This window comes from Corvus kubaryi, unplaced genomic scaffold (assembly GCF_017639235.1).
Source record: "Corvus kubaryi isolate FWS band 111438036 unplaced genomic scaffold, C.kubaryi_AGA036_p1.0 64843, whole genome shotgun sequence".
Lineage (NCBI taxonomy): Eukaryota > Metazoa > Chordata > Aves > Passeriformes > Corvidae > Corvus > Corvus kubaryi.
In genome coordinates this window covers 29,528-42,382 of record NW_024581551.1, presented here as the reverse complement: position 1 = coordinate 42,382, position 12,855 = coordinate 29,528, and the positions used below count along the sequence as shown (strand labels likewise).

Genomic DNA, 12,855 nt, shown 5'->3' with positions numbered 1-12,855 from the left:
CATTTCAAGGTAACAAAGAAGGGGAAGATGTTGCGGTGACCCAGCCCACTGCGGGGCTGGGGCAGCGTGATGCCAATCAATCCCAGCCCATCCCCTGGATTGAGTTCCCTGAAGAGGCAGACTCAGAGGGTGGGTCGAGGGGCGGCTCAGAAGCCTAAGCTGCACCCCCTGGGCGGTGCCCGGGTCCAAGCCGCCTCCCCCGGTTCGGGAAAATTCTTGGTTACTCAGCTGTTCACTGGTTCTTCGTTATAACTCCCACCTCTCGGTTTCCCCCCTCAGTGGTTCTTGTTAAATTGTATCCTCCCCTTGGCTTGTAACTCACTGGTTGTTTCCCCCTTTCCCCATGGTTTTCAAACTCCCTATAAAACTGAGGACAAGCCTCCGGGGAGGATCCCATCATATCCCATCGCATTCCATCCCTTTCGAGCTCGTTCGGGTTGTGAAACTTCTAACAATAAACCTGTTAGAAGTCAGACCTGAACAGCCTCTCTCCTCCTTTGTCTCCGAGCTAACGTGAGCCAATATCATCGGCTCCTGCCTGTTCCCTCTGCAAAGAAGCCAGCTAGCTAGCTCAGCCAGCAGCCCTTTTCCTGATCCCGAAGTCGCTTCTGCGACGCACAGAAGAACGCAGTTGGACTCTCTCTGACCTGGGGCATGCCAGAGCTCGTGCTTCGAGCACAAGAACTGTGATAGTACACCAGTCAATGTTCAATTCAATTTAGTCCATTATTAATGGTTAGTTTTGAGTACCTGTGTAAAGGTCTCGCTCAAAAGAATTCTGTCACCATGCTCAAGTTCCATGATTAAAAGGAAGCTCCCTGCAGGATGTTTCATCCTGTTCTTCATCCTGACAAATACTGCAGGCATGAGCTAGAAGCACAGACTGACCCCTCTATCTCACAGGAGTTTGTGGTCTCATTCCTCCAGGAGAGTGGCCAGCTTGTACTTTTTCTCAAACTAGCAAGTTTAAGCAAAGAAGCACAGAGATTCTTCTTACTAGGAAAGTAAATAAAACAGGGCTTGTGAAGCAGGAGAAGTGGAGCCTTGGTCACAACACTAGCTAGTGTAAATCACAGCCTGCTCCAGGAGTCAGTGGAGTACCCTGCCAGCAAACTCTCCAAACCCTTTCTTTTTTTCTTTTTTGTGGAGGAATTTCAAACAGAGCTAAGACCATAACCTAAGGCTCTCAGGTCTTCATTCCTTGCTGTAATCATTACACAAGTTGCTCTTCTAAAGGTGAAGTGCTGTGGTGGGATCCGTCCTGTACATGATACATATGGAGAACAATGAAGTATTTGATCTGAGGTGTATCAAGCTGAGCATTTATTGCTCTGTTGGGTTTAATTTCAAAACAAACAAGCAAAAATCTGTATGACAGTCTGGCACTCCTGAGCTCCTGGCTGGGCTGCGGTGCAGTTGGTGTGTTCTGTCTTTCACTTGGCCACTGATCTCCTACAAAAGTGGAACAAACAGAAACTGCTGAGCCTAAAGCTGCTGCCATTCTGCCTGCCTTTATGTTAGCCTTGCCCTTATTTTCTCCTTATGTGCATTTTATGTGTCTGGGGAAGAAAAAGCTAACTCTGAAGTTACTGCGTAAATCAGAGACGTGTGTTTTTTATCAGGGACACATACAAATAACAATGACAGCTGTGGCATAGACATCTCTCTGGGGCTTTAAGTTCAGATTTTTCTCTGTTACTGTGATGTAAATCTGGGATAACTGGGAGCTACATGGTACCTTTGAGTATTTGATCTTATACTGAACTTTAGGACAGAAAGTAATTAAACATAAGAGAAATTGTAAATAGTAGTTTAAAGGAAAAACTTAAAAATGGGAACAGAAAACCTATATTGTTTAACTAACTTGGGCAGAAATGCTGAGTGGGTTTGAGAAAAACAGGTTGCTTTTAATACTGGAGTTAGTCTCCTGATTGGGTGGAAGGGAGGAAGGGGTGGAGAATGGATAAGGAAAGGAGGCGGTTTTTTAAGGTGAAGCATTACTGCAGACCAAGTTGGGGTCTTCAAAGGAGCATGCTATGGGAGACAAAAAGTGCTGTTACATGAGTGATGCAGAGAGAAAAGATGCTGGAATCCCACCACTGACTATGAAACCAGAGGGTGGTTGACTCTGCTCTGTTTTAGAGAGGATTTAAAAACAGAAAAAAGTTAATATACTCTTAAGGAAAAAAACAAAACACCAGCAGAAACAAATAAGTGATGGAAGAATGGGAAAAAGTGGCATGCTTGTAAGAACATCTTCTTTTAATAAAGGTGAACTTATGTTGCAAAACATCCTGGATCCTCAAGGACTCTCTGACTCACTGACTGAAGTCTACCAACTACTTCTGATCTGACTGGAGCTGCAGCTGAAAAGGTAGCACAGAGATGAAAGACTGTGTATTTTATGGCCAGTTTTCTGAATTGCCTGCAATATGCATTTGCTGGATTTAATCAAAAAATAGCCAATCTGGAAGAGATTTTTTCTTTCAGACTCCTCTGAAATTCATTTCTGAAATCCATTCATCTCCAAGACAGAAAGAAAGCAGGAGCGAGAGAGTGGCTAAGACAAGTCTGAGGAAGGAGAAATCATGACTAAGAAGAAAAAAAGGAGGATAATATTTTCAAGATGGAAAAGTTAACAGCTTTCAGTAAGACTTATTTTTTTTTCCTTTTAAAATACCCTTTTTTTAATTTCCAATTACCAGTAAAGAATCCTAACAAAGTCAGTATAAGTGGGTGTGTGTAGTGATGATAACAACATGCTCTTAAAAGTTCTGGATTATTTGGGGTTTCCACTTGCTCCAGTCATGGATCTGGATCCTTCAAGGTCCTGGCCCCCATCTTTAATCAGGGACCCACTTTCCAAATAGAAGATAGATACGTATAACTTCACAAGGTTTATAGTTATATGCATTTCTTATTACTTAATAGAGAGGCATGTTTTGCTTGGCTTTGCCTTGTAAGTGCCATATCTAACAGAGCTTTTAGGCATATCAGCAACCAGCTTTCACCCAGCTCAGCTGTCAGTTGTTTCCAATATCAGGTACAGAGATAAAATAATTTTTCATTTTCCTTCTCTTATAAAGTAATTTATAATGCATGTTCTCATATCCAAGAGTATTTTGGAAAGCGCCTTTCTAAGGCTTTCTGCTGTGTGAGTTAAGCATGCTCCAGTTTACACAACACTTCATATATCTGCATTGATTGGGTCTTGAATGTGTCTGTCAGTCTCTTTTGTCTGGAAATATTTGGTTTTAAACGGGATAAATAGAAACATATTAAAATTTGAACATGACTCTGTACATGAATGTCTGCATGGTTCATTGGGGAACTTTACCTAGAAGAATTCCCAGTGAGAAAATTGCTGGTTTTTCTCATAGAACATAATTTTCAAAAAGGGCATATACATACATGAGTAAATAAACATATATCTAAATAAATCTGTCCCATTATGCAAAACACAAGCCACACAAGATAGCTAAGAAAGATGTATTATCAAAATATAAGAACGGGTTTTTTCTGTCTTTTAATACATTGTAGCTACGTACTTCTTTTATTCCATAATTAAACAAGGTTAGAGAGACAAACAGGCCAGTAACCCAAACAAAAACCCAAATATGTGATTACTGCATCTGGGAGAATATGTGGGGGTTTTGTTGTTTGAGGGTTTTTTAAATCTGTGGTTTTATTTATTAGCTTCCCTAGACCAAAAATAGACAGTTCACTATGTTTTGTAACAGAGAAAGTTTAATGGGGCCAAATTATGAAATGTACACAGGTGATTTAAGGTACCATAGACTCTGTTACACTCTCAGTTAAGATCACCAAAAGTCTGGAGTAATTCACCAGTATTGGGATTTGAGTTCAAATCCTTCCATGTACAGAGGGAACATCCACTTTTTAAGTTATGCTTAAAATTCTGTTAGATTTTATCCTTCTAAAATATGATAATTATTTCAATATGAAAAGCTTACTTATTTTGCTGAATGAGTTAGAAATTATGGTTGCTTAGTATCTTGGCTCATATGACAGCATCCAGATTCACTAGTACATATATTGCAGAATTCAAGTCCAGATGTATGAAAAATACAGTATCGTCTCCTTTTTCTGTTCTAGAAACATAAATTAAAAAGTAACTTGATTAGTGGCTTTTATTTCAAAGAACTATTTTATTTTGTTCATACCATGTTGTATGAGTATCACTTGATATGCATGTTTTCATCTCTTACTCAGAGTTTTATCAAGTTTTCCCTTTAAAATTCAAAATTTTTAGTTGTTCTTTCCATTAAAGTTAGTATAGTATACCTTTGCTGTGTATTTTACTATCAGCATATAAAAATCATTACACTCTACCTTCAAAGAAGCAAGTCTTCTAATCAGGATTAGGATTTTTATGATTTTTTAGTATATTTCATGATATTTCATTTCTCCAGCAGCAAGCCATCTGAAGATTTGTTCCCTTTCCTATACTTACCAAAACCACAAGGTAGAGGAATATGTTGCTCTCCAAACTGTTGCAGAGATCTCAGAAAACCATCAAGCCAAAGATCTGCCCCTTTTTTTTTCATATAAAATCAGACCAGGATCTTAAGGGCTGATGAGACTGGGAATGTTGCTTGACTACAAGTGCTAGATCAAGACATGAAAGTATTACTGAGCAAAAGCTTTTAAATAAAAGCAAATTACATCTATTTCACCTCTGGTAAGACTTGTGTGTGTTAGTAGAAACCATAACATGACTGCTATCACCCCTCATCACCATGTTTAATCAGAAAATCCTTGGAAAAAACATCATACAAAGAGCAAAAATACTGTACCAAGAATGTTTCCCTAGCAGAGAAATGTGCTGCAGAACACCACAATCTGTTTCAGTTTTGACAGAAAGATGTTTCTTGAGAGTTTGCATCTGTAGAACAAAAAAAAAAAAAAAAGAAATGGTTTACGGCTATTTTTATAACAGCCTTTTTTATGCATTTCCGTTGCAGTTTAATAATACATTTGTGGGTCTCCATATATTCCAACTGCTCTTCAAAGATTTCCATTGATATGCCGGGTGGGGGTTTATGGGAGGGGGAAATTCCTGGTTGGATTTTTGGTTTCTCTTGGCTATTAAAAGAGAAGGGAGGCCTGAAAACTTTTCAGAAAGGATATTTTTAAAGGTGTATTCAACATTTGGCACTCAGGTTGTCTAGCCTTTTTTTTTTTTTTTTCCTGGAAGACTCTATGGATCACTGAAGAGCTATTAAGCTTATGACATCAAAGGTGCCATGGAAACAAAACCTGATTAAAAGTGATTTTGGTTAGTCTGTTTTAAGCTTTTTTAAATGTTAGCTGAAATGTTTGAATGAACATCTGGAAGGAAAAAAACTTACAAGTGTTTCCTGCTCCTGTTGTAGATTCTGTTCTGTTTGTCTTCCTTGTCAAAGGCTGCAAGCTCCATCCTTCTACACCTGTAAAGGAATGCATCCAAAAACCAAAGAACATTGTTTCCCCACTACTTCTCAAACCAAGGAGAACAAGCACACAAAATAGAACCATGCCTATGGCCCAAAACCGGTATTTTTTTCCAATTCAACTGTAAAAAAAACCAGTTTTGCTCTCTTTGACTCCCTAGAAGGGATGAGGTGAAGTGGCTCTAGGAACAGATCACCCATTCATTACTCCCTAACATGAAAACCACATCCTCCTGTTCCCGTGGACCCTCAGGCTAAAACAAATAGCCTGAATGCCTGCTCCACTGGAACCACTGGTGCTATACAACTACCTTCAGAGAAACATAGATTTAATTTGTAATGAAGTCTTCTTTTGCCTTCATATAAATTTTTGTTGCCTAAACATTTTTCTAATATTTTTATGCTTTGTGCATACGCAGTTGGAAGATTCATTGTTTTTATTTTTGGTCTGAATACCAGCATCATCCTGAAGTGACATCTAATTGTGACTGTATCTTCCTTCCTCATACCTTAGTTTCAGTCATTCCCTGGCTTTGCCCAAACCCTTCTGTCCTGGGTCTGGCCAGGACATGGTTAATTCTTCTGCCAGCCAGGAGGGTCAGGGTCAGAGGCTGTAGGATACCACCTCCCACTGCACCAGGGGGGTTGGAGCGGGATCAGGGTTCTTTCTGGTTTTGCAGGGTGAGGGGTCAGTGGTGCTGGGTTCTGTGAGGTGAGCACTGTGTGCATATCCTTCACCTCTCTTGTACACTCTGCTATTACTACTGCTGTTGTCACTGATCATTTTCCTCTTTTGTTGCTGTTTCTGGTAAGTTGTCCTTATCTCAAATTGTGGTCTTTTCCTTTCTGTGCCTCCAGTTCCCCCTTCTACCCCAGTACAAGGGGAGGAGCACGGGAAGGGGGCGTGGCCTGGGGTGTTACAGTGGGAAACATTAAATTGGGAAATACCTTTCCTAAACCATGACATCTTCTTACGGAGTCATTGCAACAGCATTTATTTTCAAGCCAGACACTAAGTAATACCCACGTATCTGCAACTGATTTTCCTCTGAGCTTCAGGGGGGTTCATAACTCCTTCTTTCCATTGTGAATACCCTTGCATATTTTATCGTCTTTCCTTTGTAATTTTCTGTATCACCCTGATGCCAGCTTCAGCTATCCCTAAGATACTTCCTTTTGAATAAAATGCGTGACTTGTCTGAATTCCAGTTTGTTATTCAATATTTACTTTAAGCTTACAGTCACGAAATTCACTGCCCTCATCTTTATGCTCCTCCCTTACCCTATACCTCCTCAGGAATGGTCCTCCAGTTTGTTTAAATGGTGGTTGGGTATTTGCACTTTTGCATGCATTTCTGAATTGCATGGCACGAGACACAGGTGTCAAAAGGACTCTCTTCCTGTTCTCTTGGAAGGAGGCAATGCTGTTCAGAGCCTTGTGCAAAGCACTGACCACATCCCGTAACCAGTAACGAAGGTCCAGCCCCAGTTCACTAGGGTATAAGTCAGACGTGGCCATGCTAAGGTAAGAAGAGTTCTGCCCCTAAAAATTCTTTATTTGCCATTATTTCACTGTTTCCCTTGTGTCTGTCGCAGGAAGATTGGAAAGATCAAGAACAACTGTGGAAACATGCCGTCCAAGAAAGAGCCACCAAAAATCTGGTCTGAGAAACGGGAAATACGAAGACTGAAAATTTGTAAAAATTTGTTCTCCCGTGAAAATACCTTAAAGTATAGTCCCATCCTGTTACAGCAGCTACATTTTAGTCACTTTGCTTTCAAATGTGTGAGAACAGTTTGCTTCATCAGTTTTGCTGACTTACTCATGTTTACCCTTGTGGTTTGCACTCACTTAATAAAGTCTCTGGAGAGATCTTGTCCTGTCTTTTCAGTACTTAGAGGGGGCCTAAAAGAAAGATGAGGACAAACTTTTTAGCAGGGCCTGTTATGATAGGACAAGGGATAATGGTTTTAAACTAAAAGAGTTGAACTAGATTAGATATGAGGAAGAAGTTTTTTACAGTGTGGGTGGTGAAAAACTGGCACAGGTTGCCCAGAGTAGGGGGTAGATGCCCCCCCATCCCTAGAAACATTCAAGTCCAGGTTGGGTGGGGCTTTGGGCAACGTGGTGTAGTTGAAGATGTCCCTTTGTCAGTACCAAACTTTCTTAAGTTTAAGCAATGAGCCAAAACTTCAGCCTTTCTTTCACTGTTGGAAGCCTTTTGCTTGACTCTATTTCCTCCACTCTATTTTATATCCCTGGGTTTAATTTTTCTTTCCTTTTAAAAACTCTGCATTTTTGTGTTCACCTGTTGCATACATGTGTTTCCATCAGTTTAGTATTGAAAAGCAGCCCTGGCTCTTCCCAAAGCTATCACTTCTGAAATGGCTGCAGCAGTGTGAACTGAGTGGTTGTGCTACTCTGTATGGAGGAAGGATGAGAGGATATTTTTCTCTCTAAATTTCATTCAAGCTAATCTTTAGTCTGTCCATACTGATTATTCTAACAAAGTCTGTCTTATCACTTTCACTGCTTTGATTTTTTGAGGTTCTCTCTTTTAAGTAGTGCTTTGACTAGCAGGGAACAAATAATTCCATCTTTTTTCTCTGTGTAGTGCCTTTTCACTAAACATGATGAGAAATTACCTGTCTTCTGCACTTTTGACCATTTGCAGGTTTAATGTACATGTTGGTTATAATTCTGGTATTCAGTACATAATTGCAAAAGAAAGGAGGAAGAAAAAGGAAGTCTCTGACAGCTATTACTTAGCTCTTATTGCTCAGGTCCTTCAAGAAAAGTTATGTAGAGGAAGGTGCTAAGAGACTGAGGCAGTACATGCTAAATCAGTGGCTCGAATCAAAAGTTTAGAGTCATGACACCAATGACAACTTCTGCTTGTGTGATTGTTTTTCTGAAACCTCTTAACTTTTTGCCTATGCACTTTTGTGATGGTCTTTACAATTCATGAGAAACAATGGAGCCATGCTGTTACATGTTCCTAAAAATTGTCTCCCTGTGACTGGGCTATCAAGAATGGGAGTGGAGAAAAAGAAGGAGAAGCAGCAGTTTCAGAATTAAGTTCAGCTCCCAACCACAGGTAGCTTAAGTCAGTAGCACTGCTTGAAGTTCAAGGATATAGGGGCTGGTTTTGACTCCTCTGGTTCAGCTTTGCTTAAGAAGGCTTTCTGTGATGTTGGAGATGTGTTGCCAGACTCTCTCTTGTATAAACTGCTTGTGTAATCCACATTCAGAGTTTGTGAGGCTTTCTTGGGTAAAGCAGGAGTTGCTTTAAATGGCACTTAAACCCATCTGTTTCACTAGAAAGGCCTTTCTTTTGTAGGGTACAAGATACATAAGTTTATCTGTTCCTATTACCTTCAGTTAACTTGTTGCCCTCCCTTCTCTAAGAAGCAGACAAGATATCCACTCTGCTGCCCTGCCTGCTCCCTGAATCCAGGTGCCAACATCCCTGCAGGATTTGGCTGATTGCATGTAGTTTGATATTTGGTGTGCTCTGGGTGTCCTTGTGAAGCCAGGCAGGCTATAAGTGGCAGAAGGGCTCTGCCCACATGTTCATCTTGAACACATGGTCACCTTAAGTTTGACCACACATAGGCAAGTGATTGGGCAAGCTGTGTGCCAACAGAGACCTTCCCACACTAGCCAGCACTGGAGAAGGAACTGCTGCAGACATGCAGTGCAACTGAGATATTTGGCTTCGTGATTTGTGGTGGGAGAAAGAGCCTCAGCACAGTCGCCTACTCTTTTGGAGGCTCTAAAAACTGCCAGTTCTTATGCCCAAAAAGCGTCTGCCCCCACACCCTCTGCTGCTGGTGTGACTCTATTTTCTGCTGGGGGGACAAACAGCCCACTTGGGGAGTCACATCTTGGGAATTGAGGGGGGAGAAAGTCACCTTGGTGATTGTAAAATGCAACAGTAACAGTAAAAAGTAGGGACTGGGTGATAGTTCAATCCAGACCTTGGTCTGAGTTTTCAAGGATATGGGCACAACTCCTCTTCTAGATGCCAGCTTTCAGCTTGAACCCAAGCCTGGATGCAGCCCTGAGCTGTTAGTCAAGCCTGAATCAACCCTACTTCTCTAACACATCTAAACCAGGAGGGTCATTGCTATAATGTGTTATATAGACTCACCTCCAGGGGGTTTAGTCCGTCTTGGTTTGGGCCACCCCTGGAGTTGTCTTTCCCTCTTGACAAAAGGAGCTGGAGGCATTTAAATAAACTTAACCAAGATCTTAACCTCCCTACAAAGAGGGCTGCTCCTCTCACTGCTATGGCAGCGTATCTATAGCCACCTACCTTGCGCCTCCAGGGAAACTCCTCTGGGATCAAAGTTAATAAATATAGAAGTGCTTTCTGGCTTATGGAAATGTAAAGCAAACAACTAGGAAATAGGAATGAGAAAAATAGATTAGCTTTTCTAAACATGGGAAAGGGAGTGCCCATTGGGTTTCCCAAACCTAAGGAAGGTGAGGAAAAGCATTCCAGTCCCAGCCTGAAGTCAGTGTTACAGGAGCCAAGAGGTGCTGCTGACCACAGGGCTCAGGGTTTGCTGCCATCCATGCACTCCTACTCCTTGGGGTTTGTCTGACCACAGTCTTGTAAGATGCCCCTGGCTCCATCTGCTCTTTGTTGTGTGTATGCCCCAAACAGGATAGGAAAAAATACCTTTGTGTTTGTTTGGTTTTTTATTAAAGTACAATAATCTTGCCAGAAGTAAGCAACTCTTCTGCCTGCACTGAGGACTTTCCTTCCCTATCAGGCTTCTGCTTTGAAATCCTTCCTAGCAAAAAAACTCTCATACATCCCTGGGACACACCAGCTCCTCATTCCCAAGGGCAGGCTGTGCTGGCAGCTCTGTGGTGTTCAGTGGGCCAGGGCACCAGGCTCTGAAGGCACCAGGCCTATGCTGGAGCTATATGCTAGCTCTGCACCCCTTTCTTGGTGCTCAAAAAAGATGTGGAAAGTTTTTAGCTGTTTTCCACCCTTTGAAATCTGGAGACAATTGATTTTGCATGACTGCTCAAAGCTTCTCCTGAAGCCTGTTTCCCAAATCTCTGGAGAAAAATGCAGAGGTAAGAGGAATTAAAAAGGAGATATATTTCTTTGGATTTTCTTGACATCAATCATATTTTCTGAAAGAAAACTGCTGTATGGTGACACTTATGGCATTGGCATTATGTGTCTGACATCCTACAGGGTAGCAGTTCCCTTAGAAAAGGCTTGTGTGTCTGGAAAGCATTTCCTGTCCTTAAAGCCTTTAATAGGCAGCAATTGCTTGACACTTGGACGCACACATTGAATCCCTTACGTTGTCATTCACCAGGGAGCTCTCAGAGGCACCAAATAGCTTTAAGTGGTGCTTCCTAAGCTCCTGGCACGCCAGATCTTGTGTGCTTTCGCACTAAATGGGGAGATTAGCAAAGACCAAGCAGGGCTGTCTTTTTCCCCAAAAGAAGGGTGTTTTTTACTAGAGAAACCAAATCTTTCTGAATCCATGAATTTTGGAGTCTTAAAGAGGAAGTTGTGACTCCGAGCTGTCTTTCTTTCCAGCAGAAACTCCTCCTTGCACAGTACGCCTCCTTTCATTGCATAATGATGGTAGACTAGTCTAGATGTGACTCCTTTCTGGCAAGCTTTGTCTTCACTGCTGGTATATGGGGTGAAGGGAGATCTGGAGATTCAGCTCTAATTAGAAAAGCCTTAACTTCACTCCTAAATAGACTTCAGGAGGAACCTGGCAATTTCAGGTCAGGCAGAAAGAAATCTGAATTTCTAGAGGGTTGTCAAGCATAATTAGAACTTGGCATGTATTTTCAGGTGTCAAAGGGATGCGGTGATGATTTGTGAGCAGTGTCCTGAGCCTGACTACTGGGAGGGCCAGTGGTGGGAGGAGCAGAGCAGCAGGAAGCTGCTCAAAGGAGTAGGGGTTTGCCAGGTCTTTGAAGTCCTGTTTGTGTTTAAATGTGATATACAAACAGTGAAAATGTTAATGGTAGAAGTTTCTTCATGAAAATAGCCAGTCTAGAAAAAAATCCAAATACCTGATAAATTCATAGGAATTTGCTGCCTGGGTCAGTTTATGGGGTAGCAAACTACAGAAAGAGAAAAAGTTCTAAATGTTTCATTCTGACAAATCAAATAAATGTGTCAGGTTTATTTCAAAATAATTGTATCATTATTCTTGAATACTTTTTTATTACACTCACATCTTAGCCAGCTGGAGTTTTTATTGAGTAGAAATATGTACTATAGGTCCATTTGAAACTGTAGGGCTAACCTGATCTGCAACCCATATTTTGGGCTACTCCTTGATAAAAAAAAAAATCATTTGTCGTGTGCACCACTTCAATTGGTTGTGTATTTCTATTGGTTTCTTATAAGCAAATGTGTGAAATTCGAAACGGGAGTGTTGACAGCTATTGTACCAATCGAGGAATAGTGAAATACACAGGCTCTGAAAATAACAATATAACATCTTTCTGCACTTGTTTATGTGGAGGCTGCCAATGGACAGCCTGTGGCCCAGATGCAGCCTAAACACTTTTCTGCTGTTATATTGCTGTGTAAGATTATTTTTGTCCGTTAAAATAGTGGGACATCCTGGCTTGCTTGGTTAGAAGTAAATCCAAACTACTGTACACTGTTTGGTATGTGAAGTGGCTTCTGTAAGTATTCTGAAAGTCAACACCTTCTGGCAAATGATGTATTCAAATGGAAGCTATTTTTGCAGTTGTGATAAAAAAAAACCCCTCTTAATGCAGATGAAAAATATAAAACAATAAAATATTACTACTTTTTTTAAAAAGAATAAAACCCAAGAAAGCTGGGAAAAAACAGAATGGATTTAAAGGAGAATGAAGAGGTCCACAACACTTTTGGTGGTGAGACCTTGTTTCAGCTCGGTCACCTGTATCTCCAGGTGCAGGGGGTCCCGGTCATGGGCAGTCTGCTTCTTTGTGCCCATAAACATGGCATCAGTCGGTTTCATGCTACTGCCCACCTGCTAGCACTTCAGATCCTTTCTTTACTCTTTTTAAGAAAGATACAAAAGGTCTAAGGGGCCAAAATGTAAAATCTGCCACTGTGTCGCCACGTCTCCTGTATTTCTCCCTGGCATTGCCCTGACATTGCTGTGGGGCAGGAAGAGTGCTAGTGGCTGACTTTTTGTTGGCTGATGTCTTTCCTGGATAGCTCCCAGATATTCCAGAACAGATATTGCCCAGTGTTTTGCAAAGGGTAAAGGACCAAAAAGGCCTTTACTGTATTTACTGGCAGGTTATGTATATACTGACAGGATATACCTGATATGAGATATTTGGAGCAGTAAAGTGATTTCTTGAACCTGGCCACTCCAAATGCTGTTTTGGAAAAGATCCTTA

General features: G+C 41.2%; 1 long non-coding RNA gene across 3 annotated transcripts in view; it reads right to left on the bottom strand.

The window, feature by feature from the left end:
- Nucleotides 1-3,927: 3,927 nt before the first annotated feature.
- LOC121672679 overlaps nt 3,928-12,855 on the bottom strand; it is a 32,075-nt gene continuing 23,147 nt past the window's right edge. For 2 of the 3 annotated variants that reach the window (XR_006018940.1, XR_006018942.1), the window contains exons 2-4: nt 5,373-5,450; nt 4,475-4,906; nt 3,928-4,112 (exon numbers count right to left, since the gene is read on the bottom strand). This is a non-coding gene — a long non-coding RNA (uncharacterized LOC121672679). The remainder of the gene's footprint in view (nt 4,113-4,474; nt 4,907-5,372; nt 5,451-12,855) is intronic. The other variant, XR_006018941.1, reaches the window with a different exon arrangement.